Source organism: Perca flavescens, chromosome 12, assembly GCF_004354835.1.
Source record: "Perca flavescens isolate YP-PL-M2 chromosome 12, PFLA_1.0, whole genome shotgun sequence".
NCBI classification, from domain to species: Eukaryota; Metazoa; Chordata; class Actinopteri; order Perciformes; family Percidae; genus Perca; species Perca flavescens.
Window position 1 is genome coordinate 36,279,166 of NC_041342.1, and position 15,388 is coordinate 36,294,553.

Below are 15,388 nucleotides of genomic sequence, written 5' to 3' on the forward strand. Positions count from 1 at the left end.
GACTTGAAACATTTAGTACTTCTTCAAAGATTTCTGTCAGATTAGCTGCATGGTTCAAGTCAGCATGTATATCTCTAGCTAAAGCAGAGCTTAAACATTTAATTTTATTTAATTTAATTTATACACGTATTTTAAATAAAAAGATGCTGTGTCAGACTAAGCATCCCAGAGTTCAATTTTCAGAACTGATGTGCGAATTGGAGTCATTGTTGCCCTCACAGTGCACCGTTCACCTTTAAGGGTATTTTCAGATCCATTGCTAGAAAAGTTTCCCCTAGATTCATACATCAAGTCATACAGAGATTTATCACATTTGAAACCAGGTTTGACAAAGCTAAGTGCAAAGGAGTTATCAAAGTTATTATAATCAAAGGGCACAGAGAACATAATGGCCAGGCATTCATGTTCAACCCGCTGCTCATCAGCGACGCCGTAAGTCACGACCCCCTCAGCACCACCCATGGCTCCTGTGGTTTTAGTAAAGGAGCATATCTCAGTCACCCCATTCTTTACAGTGGGCTGTGGGGGATTGTAGCAGTATCCACTATAGGTGTAAATCCTGAGGAAAACATACACTTTAAACAGGAGAATTGAAGCAGTATCCACTATAGGTGTAAATCCTAAAGAAAACATGCATTTTAAACCCCATTCTTTACTGTGGGGGGTTGTAGCAGTATCCACTATAGGTGCAAATTCTAAGGAAAATATGCACTTTAAACCTCATTCTTTACTGTGGGGGATTGTAGCAGTATCCACTATAGGTGTAAATCCTGAGGAAAACATACACTTTAAATATTAGGAGAATTGTAGCAGTATCCACTACAGGTGTAAATTCTAAGGAAAACATGCACTTTAAACCTCATTCTTTACTGTGGGCTGTGGGGGATTGTAGCAGTATCCACTATATACTCTCTATATACAGCCTATGGTATCCACTGTAGGGGTAAATCTTAAGGAAAACATACATGTTAAACATTAGGAGCACATTTTCATCACTGGTCATATATGTTGTGGAGATGGCCTCTGTTAGAAAGTAAGCATGGAAGCCAAATGAGTGATGAAGTTTTTATACAATATATATATTTTATATTATATTGCATGTTTTTGTTAAAGCTAACTTGCAATTTGAATACAGTTAAGTTTAAGAGGAAATGATTTTCTGACTAAGGCTGACAGGTCAGTGTTTGATGGTTTTGAAATATTAATGTCAGACTCACTTTGGATTAATGAGAATGCTTTTGCTGCGGTTGGTTAGGTGGATGGAAATACTTCGATCCGATGCGCTGGCGACATACTGTGTGAGCTCAGTCATCAATGCTGCTCCATTAAAAGCAGCCAGTGTTGTTCTTGCTAATGCAGTTTGAGTAGGGCCAAGTCGTTTGCCTGCCATACTGGATGAGTATCTGTAATGACAAAATTACTGGGCCATGTTATCTGGTATCAGCATTACCATAGATAGGTTCAAATTTGCAAACATAGGCAGATGAACATTTGGGAACACACAAACATTTCGAGGAGATAGTTCAACACGAACATACAGTGGAGCTGCATTAAGGATTACCATTAAAATGCAATGTTCACACCAAATTGTTAAAATTGAACTATTTTAGAGAAAACATATTAGCCACGAATGTTCCCCACTGTTTGCTGAATTTGAACGCAGAGTGGAAGTGCATGACACAGGTGGCAGGAGTAAAGCAAAAGGCAATATTTGCACAAAATAAGGTTCATGGAACAAAAATAGGGAGCCAAACAAGGTGGGAGGAGAGCAAGGGGGTGTGCGATGAAGTTAGTTTACTGCTAATATAATCCACTTAAATGTCTAAAAAAACTATTCTATTGAGCATCTATTGTTTAAAAAATGACATGTTTTCACATCAATGGTTAGTATAAAGTTGACTAGGTAAGCCAGTAAGCTTGGTTCATAGTATAGCCTTCAGGCTGACACAAAGTCCTGAACAGAGGCATAGCACAAAAAAACACGTTTAGAAACAAACATAAACCAGAGTTTAGTTAGGAAGCTACAATGTGTGGCAAACAGGATGATCTGACAAAGATTGAAAGAAAACACATGGTATAAATATCCAGAATGGTAAGCAGAAAGACGAGAGCAGCAAAACAGTGAGAGAGACAGGCGGTGACAACTCAAGTGTTAATTAATAAAAGGCAAATAATAACAAAAACACGTGTGCGACCCATGGAAGCAGAAGTCAGGAATATCAGGAATACTGACACAGATCGGAGTCTAATCAGCTCGATCCTTAACGATAAAAGCAAAGGTGTTACTCTTTTCCATTCCATCCCTTATAAAAAAGCTAAACATTCCTTTATCATTGGTACACTCAGATGAATGCAGCATATTTCATATTGTATTTCTATTTGCAAATGTGATGTATAAAACATAATCTTTACCACAATGTATTAAATATATCCTGTGTATTAAATCTTAGCATTGTTTGCAGTGAGTGTAACCTTATTTTACCTTACCTGGTTTGGTTTGCAGAGTTTGGATGGATCTGGTCTCTAAGGACTGAGAAAGTGACTTCCTCACACAGAGTACCCAGGTATATGGCACATGCAGTGGGTGTGTCTATGTGTGTGGCATCCTTAAACATCTTGAAACCTAACCCTACGCTAGACTTGGAAATGTTTTTACCTGCTCTGGGTACATAAACTCATGTCTAAAGGCAAATCTGAGGACTCTCACAACTTCAACAACACAACAGAACATTCAACAGAATTAAATCACCTTTCTTCCAACTGTTTCCTTTAACCATCTTTCTTGCCTTTCTTTTGTGCTTTGTCTCTGGCATTGCCCAAGGTTATTAAGTTGTCTAATTTTCCTATGTAGCAGGCTACAATCTGAAATGCCTATACACTATCACACTGTTAAGTCAGTGGCAAGTGACTAGATGTGCGCAGACCCATGCTATGCCCCAGACTGAGTTTCAACTCATGAACACTCTGTAATTAAAGGAATAAATGTGTGTAGCCTATATTAATCATTCTAACCTAATGTCCATTATAACCATGTTCAAGCCACCACATTTTAGAATTAAAGATAGCACGGTGAAGACAGTGACAGGAAGCGAGTGGGAGAGAGAGAAAAAGGTGAGAAGGATATTACCCCTCTAGTGGTGTCCGGGGGCATGCTCCCCCAGAAGAAAATTTTAAATATTCCATATTTTAAAGCATCAATCTGATGCATTTTGAGATACATTTTTTTGCCAACCAACAGTGTAATATTTCAATATGCACTCATTAAAGTTAATTTGACTGGCAAAACAGTTTAAGTCCTGACATTACACTATAATAAAAGTCATAACTTTTAAAAACTAAAATGTTTTCGATCAATTTTTACTTCTTCCAACCATATGTTAAATAAAGAGTCAATGTGGATTTACATATTGCAATAATATAATCCTACAATGAATCATTGTGAAAACTAAACTTTACTACTTTGGCCAGATCATCATCAAAAAAGAGAATTAGTACATTCATGATTTTGTCCATGTTGATATTAGCTGCTTTATTTACATTTATTAAAAACGTTGCATTGTTTATCTTTTCATATAGCTAGACATCTAAACTCTGGGACAAGGTCGTTATGTTTAAATACCTGCTTCAGGTAGCTTTTACGCAACATGTTCTGCTATGAACGTGCACACCCATATTGTTTGTATCATGGTCGGTCAGTAAAGGAACAGTCTTAACGGTAGCGGTCGTTGCCGGTAACGTACCCGTATGACAGAGTGCACGGACCGAAGCTTTGTGATTAGCATCTAATGACTAGCCAGCCCTGTCTTACCGCTGCTGCCATCCAGTATCTTCCTTCAACATGTGCTGCAGAAGCGCCCGGCTCCCTCAGTTTGAGGCACCAAGTGCTAAACGGCTTCCCGTCTCCACCCTTTTCCTCTTGTCCTCTATTAATGCCCAGCGCCATTTGTTTTAACTCCTTTCTCAACTAAAGCTGCCTGTAACTTGGAGTATGTAGCTAGCTACATGCTCCAAGTTTGATAAACTTTGCCTCCATTTTTTTTTTAGCCGTGTTACCACGGAGACCACACCGGCACCGCACTCTCACATTTCAGCAAAGACCTGCCCTACTTTGCATCTGATTGGCTAGAACTCATTTCATTGGTTGGTGGAAGTTTGATGATTGGTTGAATCCATTAAAGCAAATCCCATGTGGACTTTTTAATTTATTTATTTTTCTCAAATAGTCATACACCAGAAATCTGGCCCGAGTACTAAAACCCCCTCCCCTACCCCCCCTTAAACATTTTCTCATCGAATCTACACGATTCACGTAGGGCACCTATTTTGGTTTCAAAACGGCGAATTTCGCAGAGAATAAAAAGCCACTCAAGTTGATTTCCTAATGGCCTTTCATACTTATGGAGATTGTGTTTTGTTATGGAGTTTGTGTTTTGGCCTCCCCTACCTGAGGCCCGTTCCAGAAAGCAGGTTTAGTGAAAACTCTGAGTTGGTTAACCCTGAGATGAGGGAAACTCCGGGTTTTCCGTTCCAGAAAGAGAGTTAACTTAACCTCAGAGTCAGTTACTATGGTAACTGAGTCTGTAAACCTTACCTGGTCGGGAGCAGGTTTTCTTCAAGAAACCTCGAGTTTCTCTCAGTCTCCTCCCGCTGAGAGGGAGGAGACTGAGAGAAACGGGGAAAAAAACTTGAGTTTCTCTCATTGACACTGAATTTGAAATGAGTTTCCCAGGGGAAACTCATTTCCTCATTAATTCAGTGTGTATCAGGCGCATTGTAATGCAGTTTGTTATCTGCATGAATAAAAAAACGTATTGGTTAATGTTAGGCAGACTATAAAATGTTTTTTTTCTCAAACATGTCATGTCCTTTTGTCGACGATCCCGTTGATGAAAAACCTGTATTAATTCACAGAGATTTTACGTCGGGAGATGATATTGAGTCCCGACTAGATGTTTTTTCATTTCCACATAACCGATTTAAGTGGTAGGCCTATTTTTTATCACTGTCTATTAGATATGTAGATAGGCCTACCTTATCCTTCCACTAGTTCAACATCGTGGACAGGCTTAACATCCCAGCAGATTCTTTGTGTCGCATTACGTTTCTTGCAAACGGCAGTTTTCTTTATAACAGCAGCGGATCATACTGTAGTAGTAAAGCCACTGTATGTAGAGCTGTCAGAAAAGTGTGATCGCTCTGAAACGTTTTTTAAACGTGTTCCCTGGACACAAACCAGTGAGAGCCATTAAAAGAAATAAATGATTATACTTATAGTTCTGTTAATGATCATGGTGCTGCAGCTTCAGAATGGGATTGTTATAGTTTACTTCTTCGCCTGCAGGATTGCACCTGAATAAAATTATAGCTGTAGCCTACAATTCCAGTTTTCACCAGTAGCCTAATATTATAAGTTAACTGTGATTAAATATGAAATTAATACACTGTTAAAGCGTACGCATTGACTTGAGCATCAATTTTCTCCCACACCAATTCTCTCTCTTTTGCAGCAGCAGCCACTGTCTTGCTTTTTTAACGAAATACATGTTCAAACTCGCTGTTTGTGCGCATGAGTATTTCCGCCGACCCATTTGTTTGTGGTTGTTACCATGCTGAATCGTAGAATCATGGCTCCATTCATACTGCCTTATGTTCACGCGCGTAACCCTGAGTGAACCTACTCCGAGTTGATTGAACCAACTCAAATCAGCTGTTATGGAACCAAAAACTGTGAGTTTCCCATCTCAGGGTAAATCAACTCAGACATCAGGGTTAAACTCAGAGTTTGTTAAACTTCCTTCCTGAAACGGACCCCAGGTTGCTTTGTTGTTCTCCTGTAGTTATGCTTACAAATTAGACACTCATGTTACCAGCCACCAGCTACCACTACTAAAGAGGAATGTGGGTCCATTCCCCTGGGGGAGAGAACTGTGTTTAGGTGAATACCTGTCTACCCAGCATTACTGGAGCAACAACTGTGTTTTAGGTATGGGAGTCTTTGTGAATACCTGTCTCCCCAGCATTACATTTTGTTGTTTCTGCTTCATCTTATTCTGTTTACTCCTAATTCTTTACTCACTTACATTCTTTACTTTATTTGTTAACAAGAGCTGATCTGTGTGGGCTTTTAACATTTATCATTTACATTGTTATTCATTTAGTAGACACTTTTCATCCAAAGTGACTTACATAATGTAAATTATATTACTAGGGACTACATTGTCCCAAGAGCAACTTGGGTTTAAGTGCCTTGCTCAAGGGCACAAAGGTGGAAGCTGGTAATGACATCAGGCAGGTGAGATGAGGAGAGCACATGGAACTGATAAGAAAAACTGAATTCAAGTACCTCAAATACAATTTACATAATATGGCTATAAAACCTTCAAACAGTCAAGTTTTATGGCAGGTAAGTAAAATGACTGGACACATGCGATGACATCAGACAGGTGAGATGAGGAGAGTCACATGGAACCAATAAGAAAACTGTAACCTTCTGTTTCTTTCTTTGCTCAGTTGTTTTTGTGATTACTTACATGCCGCGTGCGGTTGGACCACACTTACAGTCTGCCTCCTGCTAAGCACACACTCAATGCAAAGCAGCTGTACAGATATTTGAATGTGTCATGCAAGGAAAGGCTAAGGTGGCAGTGTGTTGATGCATTTGAACCAATAACGTATGTACATTCACTTTACATACATGGACTAATTTGTTGATGACCTTACATTTAAATGATTCAATTTTCCCTCATATAGTGACATGCCTTTAGTATGTAATGGAGGAAAGCAAAGTAAGTGTGAAAATAGATAAATTATTAGATAATTTACTACAACATTCTTAAGTCAGAGATCAGAACAACAATTACATTGCATTTCTAAAGTGTGCTTGCTCAGCAGTATGCAGAGGGCAGAGATGGGAAGTAACGAAGTACAAATACTTTGTTACTGTACTCAAGTAGATTTTTCAGATATTTTTACTTTACTATTTATTTTTGTGGCGACTTTTTACTTTTACTCCTTAAATTTTAACAAGAATATCAGTACTTTCTACTCCTTACATTTTAGAAAATTGGGTCATTACTTTAGTTTTGTACAACAGGTGGTCTATCAGGAGTGATTGTGAGTGCGTGTCGGAAAATAGCGCGGACACACACACACACACACATATGTGTAGATTCCTTTAAATGTTAAGGGGAAGATTAAAAAAGAGAAACTGGATCTGTGAATTCTATCTTACTACTCAGTCAGAATCTTATTAACCTGGAGTCCCAGTCTCTGTCACAATAATCATATATGTTATGTTTTAGCCCTATTGGCAGACATCCATTTAAAATGTAGGCAATGGCATAAAAAGAGTCTACTGAAGTTTCTCAGCTACCACTCTAGTTAGATTTGTGTAGTCCAGGCAGCTTTTCATAAAAAATGGTATTCATTCGCAAGGCTACTTTTACTTTTATACTTTAAGTAAATTTCCAAGCCTGTAAGAGGGTCACCCAGTGTTTCTCATACATTGGCTTATTTGTGACAGCCTGCCACAATAACAACATTGACCACCACACACTGATTTTCTATGTTGTACTACTTTTATTAGATAAAATAATTGAATTGTGTTGTAATGTGCACCATCACACAGCCTTCCCTTGTCCCATTTTCTCTCACCGATCCTCTGCATGCACATAATTCAAACCATTACCAACCAACAACTGGCAAAATCGCGATTAAATCTGGTCAGCATCATGACCATATTGCAAGTATGTAAGAAGCTGTTTCCCATAAGCTAGTGTTATAATACTGTTGGGTTGTCGGGTTTAGCATGCTATAACATTACAGCTGCTTCTCAATATCGATACTCATGCAGGGTAAGTATAACTATATGTGGCACACTCAAAACAGGTGACCAAATTGGTCATATGTTTAATTTTTATGAAATAAAATAATTATATAATAATACTAAAGAACATGCATAGCTACTCCATTGCATCAAATTGTTACAGCACTTTTCCAGTCTCAATTCTTAGGCTATTAACATGAACCTTCATAAGGCAAGTCTATAGTCTCCATAGGTATCGTGGTGGTGGTAGCGTAGTGCCGGGTTTAGCATGCAGTAATCTGAAAATTTCTGGGTTTGATTCCTGGCTGAAAATGTGTGAGTGGGATTGTAGGGCCGTAAGAGTGCTGCTAAATTGGGGGAATGCAAAGCTTTAAAAGATATGTGTAGCCAGTGGAGTTCATGTGGTCATGTGGGCAGAGAGTTTAGTGTGTGTGAGAACACTAACAGCTAAGTTCTGAATGTACCAAAGTCTTTATAGATTTTTGTAATGTCAGTGAATAGGGAGTTATAGTAGTCAGTAGGAGGTGATGAAGCCATGGACCAGTCTTTCTGCATCTTTCAGGTCGACTGATGGGCAGTCATGCAATTTTGTGTTGGTGAAAGAATGAGCTTTTGATGACTATGTACAAGTGGGAGGGGTCTAGAATGATACCAAAATTGCTTGGAGGGTTTGATCAGGGTTTAATTAATATCAAGAGTCTTGATTCAAGACTGAAGTGGAGTTTGGTGCCAATCAATGAGTTCCTCTCCTAACACCTCCAATTAGCTTGACTCACACTAACTCAGACTTGCACTTCCTTTTTACCCACTACTATCTCAACTGATCCCTTCTTCCAGTTTGTCACTTCTCTGGTTTGTCATTTAATCCTCTGCATTATCATCCTCTGGTTATCTAGTACTGTATGTAAGGATATCATTTATTGCTACCCTGTCTCCTTTTACACTGTAGCTAAATTACTAAATGTAAATGTGGAAACTATGACACAAATAAGTAACGATACAAATGGAAACACAGGCAGTGCAACATAGACAGATTTCCAGTTACTGAGTTTTAACTGTATTTTATTGTTTTTATACGGGTACATACATTCTGGCTACTTTCCAAGTCTGGACCATTGTTTAGACAACATTTATCTGACTGTATTGGTGAATGCATGAACTCAATGCATGGCCATAGTCACCAGATAATGACTCATATGACTGCTATAACAGCACAGTAGATTGGAGGCAGAGCAGAGGGATTAATGAAGACCAATGAAGAGCAAACACTAAAGAGCGGATTATTACCAGCACTGACTTTGTATACCTTTTGCACCTGCTTTCATGATATTTACCATGTATCTTTAGTTCAATGCTGCTCTACTATAGCCATTCTGCTCAGCTTCCATCTGTACAGGTGCTTGCTGCTATATATCTGGTCACAAAAATACATTTAAATAAAATAAATAAATTAAGGTTAAATAAGCCAATATATGACTGAATAATAGTATTCACCCCTAGCCAGAACAGAGCATATACACTATGTTACTCCTGTCCCTGCAGATATGCTATTTCCTTTACACAGATTGTTCTAATTTATCCCAGACTTCAATTTTCATGACTGATTTTTTCATTTCAGTCATTGTTACCTTCACACTGCATTCCTTACCCTCGCGTTTGGTTTCAGTTCCACATTTATTAATGTATGGTGGGTAGTCATACAGTTTTTTGTACAATGTACTATCACATTTCACCTCAAGTCCAACAAACATGACTTCACAAAACATGCCTTTAGAGTAATTTGTGAATTCGATTGCCAAACGCTCATCTCCCACATCGTAGGTCAGTAGCCCTGCTGTTCCAGAGGTAGAGCCAGCGAAGGAGCATATCTCAGTTAGTCCGGGAAGCACAGTTGGTTGGGGTGGGTTGAAGCAGTTTCCATAAGCAGAAGAGTACATGTAAACCCTAGTGAAAAAGGTAAATCACACATGGGAAGAGGCTAAGCTTAGGGACATAGTAATTTCAAAAAGTCTTTGTTAATAGCTCAAAAGTTATTAGTATTATTTTTGAATATTAAAATCAAAACATAAAATAAACTTTTAAACCCAAAACAAGTAGTGGTCTTGCTCAGAAGACACATGGATTATGTGCAACTGTATGGTCCCATTAACCCTGTAAGCATGTTTTTTTCTTAAGTCTGTCAGGTGGGAGTGGAATGTGTATGAGAAACTCACTGAGGGTTGGAAAGGATTTTCGTGTTGCAGCGATTTGTTAGATGAATGGAAATAGTTTGGCCTTCACCAACAATGTATTGCTGTATCATCTCGTTCAGCATTGAAACTCCAGAAAAGCTGGCCAAGGCTGTTCCTGCTCCTGCAGTGACTATGGCTGGATTCATATCTGTAAAAACAGACTAATCTTAGTAGGTCTACTTTCTATGGAAATAAATAGTCTGGTCTCAAAATGTCTGTGGCAGACTTTGGATGTTTCAACAATCTCACAGAATGAACAAGTCATTACAAGGGGCATTGTGAAAAGAAGGCAACACAAATGCACTATGTTTCATAACTTTGTGTCTGTATATTTCCAAACACATGATCTGACCCAGTGTTTTAAATGTTCATGAGGAAATATATTTTAACATATCAAATTGTAATTATAACTTCAAAAAATGTGTTTATTTTGATATATTAACTACTTAAATACAACTATAAATTCAATTTATCCCAACACCAGCAGTACAAACATTTAAATCACAGACTTCTTTTCAGAGCAGATTAATAAAACATAGAAGGAACCAAAAGAAGCCTTTGCAGTTTCATGCTGCGCTTATCATACCTGTATGTGGCTTGTCTGTGAGGAGCCTGAATGGACACTGAAGCTGGACTGTGGGTGGACGTAGAATGACTGGAGCTAGTCTCTGTGGCTCTGCAAGGACAGTGAGAGTGACTTCCCAACATAGAGTACCCAGTTATATGGCACATGCAGTGGGTGTATCAACCAATAGAAGGTACTGAATATTAACAGCACTTCTAAAAAAGGCTACTGAGTAATATTTTACATTGGGGCTCACCCCCAATTTTCACTGCCCATTTAAGTCTACAACCCCACTGATTTCCAGTTGGCAGTCCTAGTTTGTTTGATGGCCCTGAGCAACCTCCCCTCAGCGCTACCATAACCCCCCACCGACATATGTTGTTGTCCAACTGCGACCCAACCCCCGCCCCCCAGATAGAAAATACTGTTGTCCTGTTGTATAAGAGCATAGCTATCAACCCAGAAGGAGCCGTAGTAGCTGAATAACTTTATCATTTGTTCATTTCTCCTTTCCTTCTTTCTTCTGTGTTCTTCCTTATGGTTTTGACCCATTCTTGTCCTGTTTATTTGGCACTTGAGAATGAAATTACCTATCCATCAAACACTGTTCACCAATTGTCAAGACAAAACCTATTCATTTTGGTGTGCAGATTAATTCTGTATTATTCTGTAAACTTAATACATGCAAACTGAGGTACCTCAAATACAATTTACATAATATGGCTATAAAACTTTCAAACAGTCAAGTTTTATGGCAGGTAAGTAAAATGACTGGACGCATGCGATGACATCAGACAGGTGAGATGAGGAGAGTCACATGGAACCGATATGAAAACTGTAACCTGCTGTTTCTTTCTTTGCTCAGTTGTTTTTGTGATCACTTATCACATGGGACCAAACTTGCAGCCTGCCTGCAGTCTTGCAGTCTGCCTCCTGCTAAGCACACACTCAATGCAAAGCAGCTGTACAGATATTTGAATGTTGTGCTGCCCGGACCAACTGAGATATGCTCCTTCGCTGGCTCTACCTCTGGAACAGCAGGGATACTGACTTACAATGTGAAACACCAGCGTTTGGCCATCATGTTCACAGCATACTACAATGGCACAATGTATTTTGGTGTCAGGTTTGTTGAACTTGATGTGAAATGTGATTACACATTGTACAATGAAATGTTTAAAAATGTACCATACATTAATATATTTGAAACTGAAAACAATTGTAAGGGTAAGGGATACAGTGTGAAGGTAACAATGACTCCAATGAATAAATCAGTCATGAAAATTGAAGTCTGGGATGAATGAGAACAATCTGTGTAAAGGAAATAGCATATCTGGAGGGACAGGAGTAACATAGTGTATATGCTCTGTTCTGGCTAGGGGTAAATAATATTATTCAGTCATATATTATATATATGACTGCACCTGAAGAGCGCCTCTGGAATTGGAACATACCAACAACAAATAAAATACAGGGGTGGCTAAGGCGAACAGACAATAAAAGCTACAAACAACCAACATTAATAGATCTAGTAGGGTAGAAATTTACCGAAGAATTATACATGACTCGCAAAAACATTACACTAAGCCACAAGTTACCCCCGGCGCCCCCACCAAGGTGGGAGACGCCGGAAAGGTCAAGCGGGAGGACGGGAAAACCACATGCCCACGGCCCCCCGCAATCCCATAACTGCCCGGCGACCACACATAGTGGGAGACGTCAGAACGGTCAGGGGGGAAGGCGGGAAAGCCAGTAGGTGCACGCCCAGGGAGGGGGGACGGGGGGAGGAAAAGAGATTGAATTTATATGTTGGAAGTGGGTTAAATTGTGAAACTAATTTTGAAGCGAAATTTTGGAACACATCATCAGTAGTGGACCCCAGTATCAGTGTTTCGGCCATTACCAACTATACACTTTCAACGGAGGGAGGCCCCCCTGGGGTTGATCAAGCCCCAGAGTGTGTTCCATGCCCAATTGAGTTTTAGATACGGGAGAATGGAATTTAGGATCAATAAGCTAAGGTTTAAAGAATTCTATTCTCAAAAAAGTAAAAGAAAAATGTGCTAAAAAGGCTAAAGAATGGGGAGTAGGAAGGGGCCTAGGTCCCGTTGCATCCTCGTTACGACCACCTAAGCTGGGTCAGGGATGTTGAATTTAGGTGGTAAAAGTTTGGAGGTTTAACAAGAGGGAATGGAGGGTTTAGAAGGCGTCCGTAGTGTACTGAAATCCCGTAACACGCCGTCGGTCAGAGGGGAAGACACTAACGGTAGTTGCTGGTTCTGGGGTTTTCTGCGATACCATAATTGCCTGGTAATCAGGGAAGGCAGGTCCCCATCAGAACCCCAAGACCCCCCACAGACCCGTAACACGCCGTCGGTCAGAGGGGAAAGCCAGTGGGTGCCTGTTACAGTGCACTGTAATCCCATAACACGCCATCGGTCAGAGGGGAAGGTATGTATGTTCTTTCCTTTATTAATATTATACATGTGTTGTGTGAACCTCATGAGGATTGTGTTCCCCGTTTCTCCTACATACTGAAGTTGACATTGTAAACACCTTATCAAATAAATAAAAATTTTTGACTGTGCTCGTGTGTCTTTTTGGGTGAGAAAAACCTCTTTAGTACTCTGGTTCTGTACCCATTTACGATTTAAAAAAAAAATCTGTTTGTGCTCTGCTTTTAGGTTCCTTTAATGTTTTTAATTTGGCTTTAACCAGTATGTCTCTTAAATTCCTATTTTTTCTGTAGGCAGCAAGGATCCTGTGATCTTTTAGAAATAAAGTATTTCCACCTGATCTATAAAAATTATTTTTAACCACCCTCAATAATTGAATATTCGCCCTGGAATAAGTAGTGATTATAGGGAGGATTGGATCTAAACAGATGGGCTTAACTTCCCTGAATGTCCTGAGAATTTGGCGAAGCATGGAGCGTTTGTACCCCCTACTGGTCAAACTGTAGAACAAAATTTGAACTGCATGTAAAAAGTCTTGATTTCTGGTGCAAATCCTGCTGAATCTGAGAAGTTGTGATTTGACCAGACCAGCAAAGGTATGTCTGGGATGGTAGCTGGATCTAAAAAGAAGCGCATGTGTGTCTGTGTCTTTAAAGAAAACTTTTATCTCCAGTTTACCTGTTTCTTCAAATTTGTCCCCTTTAAAAGTTGTTGTGTCCAAGAAATCTACAGAATTTAAATTTAAAGTAGACTTTAGTTTTATAGAAGGGTTATGATTATTGAGAGTGGTTAAAAACACTTTAAAATCCTCTTCTGAGTGGTGCCACACCCCCCCAAATTTCTTCCCCATGGAGGTCCCTTTAATCTGCAGAAAATATTGATTATTAAATTCAAAGTCGTTTTTGGTCAAATTGATCTCTAATAATTGCAACAGCTCCTTGTCTGGACGTCTGCTGTTGGGGTATTTTTGGAATATTGTTTTGATAGACAAAAGTCCTTCAGTTGAGTTAATGTTCGTGTACAATGAGTCAACATCCAAGGTGAAAAGAAAAGCACCAGGGGGGATTTTTGCCTCCTTTATTTTTTGTATAAAATGGTAAGAATCCTTAACGTAACTAGGGTGTAATTTGGCAAGGGGGTTTAAATAATAGTCAATAAATTCTGCCGTATAATAGGATTCGCTGTCGCAGTCGGACACGATAGGTCTGCCTGGTGGGATTTTAAAGGGGACATTCCAGGTGTCTCCTTTCTTGTGAATCTTTGGCAATAAATAAAATAATCTGGCACGAGGATCCTTGCTGCCTAACAGGTAAAGTTTCGGTTTTTGGGGAAAGCATCTCTGGTGAGCAGCAATGTATGTGTTAAGCAGCCTCAGATTCTCCTGTTCTGAGGGTGGGAGTGCCCTGCTGAAGTTGATGAGGGGAATGAAGACTTGGGCATTGGAGAAAGCAAAGTGGGCCGTTTTAACAGCCCGTTGTATCTGTGGGATTGAGGTTTGCTCCGGTTTTTGAGCCCTGTTGTTGATGCCAAAGGATAGGACTATTTTTTCAACATATGGAGATACAGGTGTTTTGTCCAGAATGGTTTCTAAATGCCTAAACGTGCCCCCTGGGAAGCTATCTATTTGTAGCTCGGGCTGTGTGAATGAAGGGAATTTTGCCACATTTGAGTCTCCTAGGATTACGAATTTCTTCCTTGCCACAAACTCCCAATCTGAAAACTTCTTGTCTGTGCTCTCATGTCTAAAGGGCCTGCCTTCGGGCCTCCCCATTGTGGGTGAGGAAAAATTGAGTTGGCTCTGGATCAGTTCTCGTGTGGATTGTGTGGGGCCCAGTCTAAATCGTGCGGCAAAAGTGGTCACGGTGTTACCTTCAGGGACTAGTTCCTGATCCGCGGGTTGAGGGGCCTCCACTAAAATCAGGTCCGACGAGGATCCTGCCGTCTGGGGATCTAGGATCTCTGTGTCAATCAGTGGAAGAGGAGGAGCAGGTTTGCAGGTGGAAACTCTGCGTGTAGGCCTTTGTTCCCTGGGTACGTCTTGCATTGGAATGGTAGGGGAGGGGGGGAGGGGGGCAGGGAGGGTGAGGGACAGAGCAAGGGAGATGGGGGAGGAAGGGCAGAGTTAAGGAGAAGAAGAAGGGAGTGGTGAAGGCTGCTTTACCTCTTCCTCAGGTTGTGGTTCGGGGGTCCAATCTCCTCTTCCCTCAGTCATGGTGCTAGTAGAAACTAGCTGTGGCTTCTCTGATGGAGTTGGTGTGTCCAGCAATGTTTGGACCACAGGCGGGGCGTGAAGCTCAGCAGTGATGGTGAT

At 40.1% G+C, this 15,388-nt stretch overlaps 1 long non-coding RNA gene across 1 annotated transcript; it reads right to left on the reverse strand.

Annotated features, from left to right (window-relative positions):
- Positions 1 to 8,921: 8,921 nt before the first annotated feature.
- On the reverse strand, positions 8,922 to 15,068 carry LOC114565625 (uncharacterized). The gene is made up of 4 exons (XR_003693952.1): positions 14,947 to 15,068; positions 10,643 to 10,732; positions 10,039 to 10,204; positions 8,922 to 9,769 (listed from the first exon to the last, which is right to left on the reverse strand). It is a non-coding gene; the product is annotated as an uncharacterized LOC114565625 (long non-coding RNA).
- Between the last annotated feature and the right edge of the window lie 320 nt (positions 15,069 to 15,388).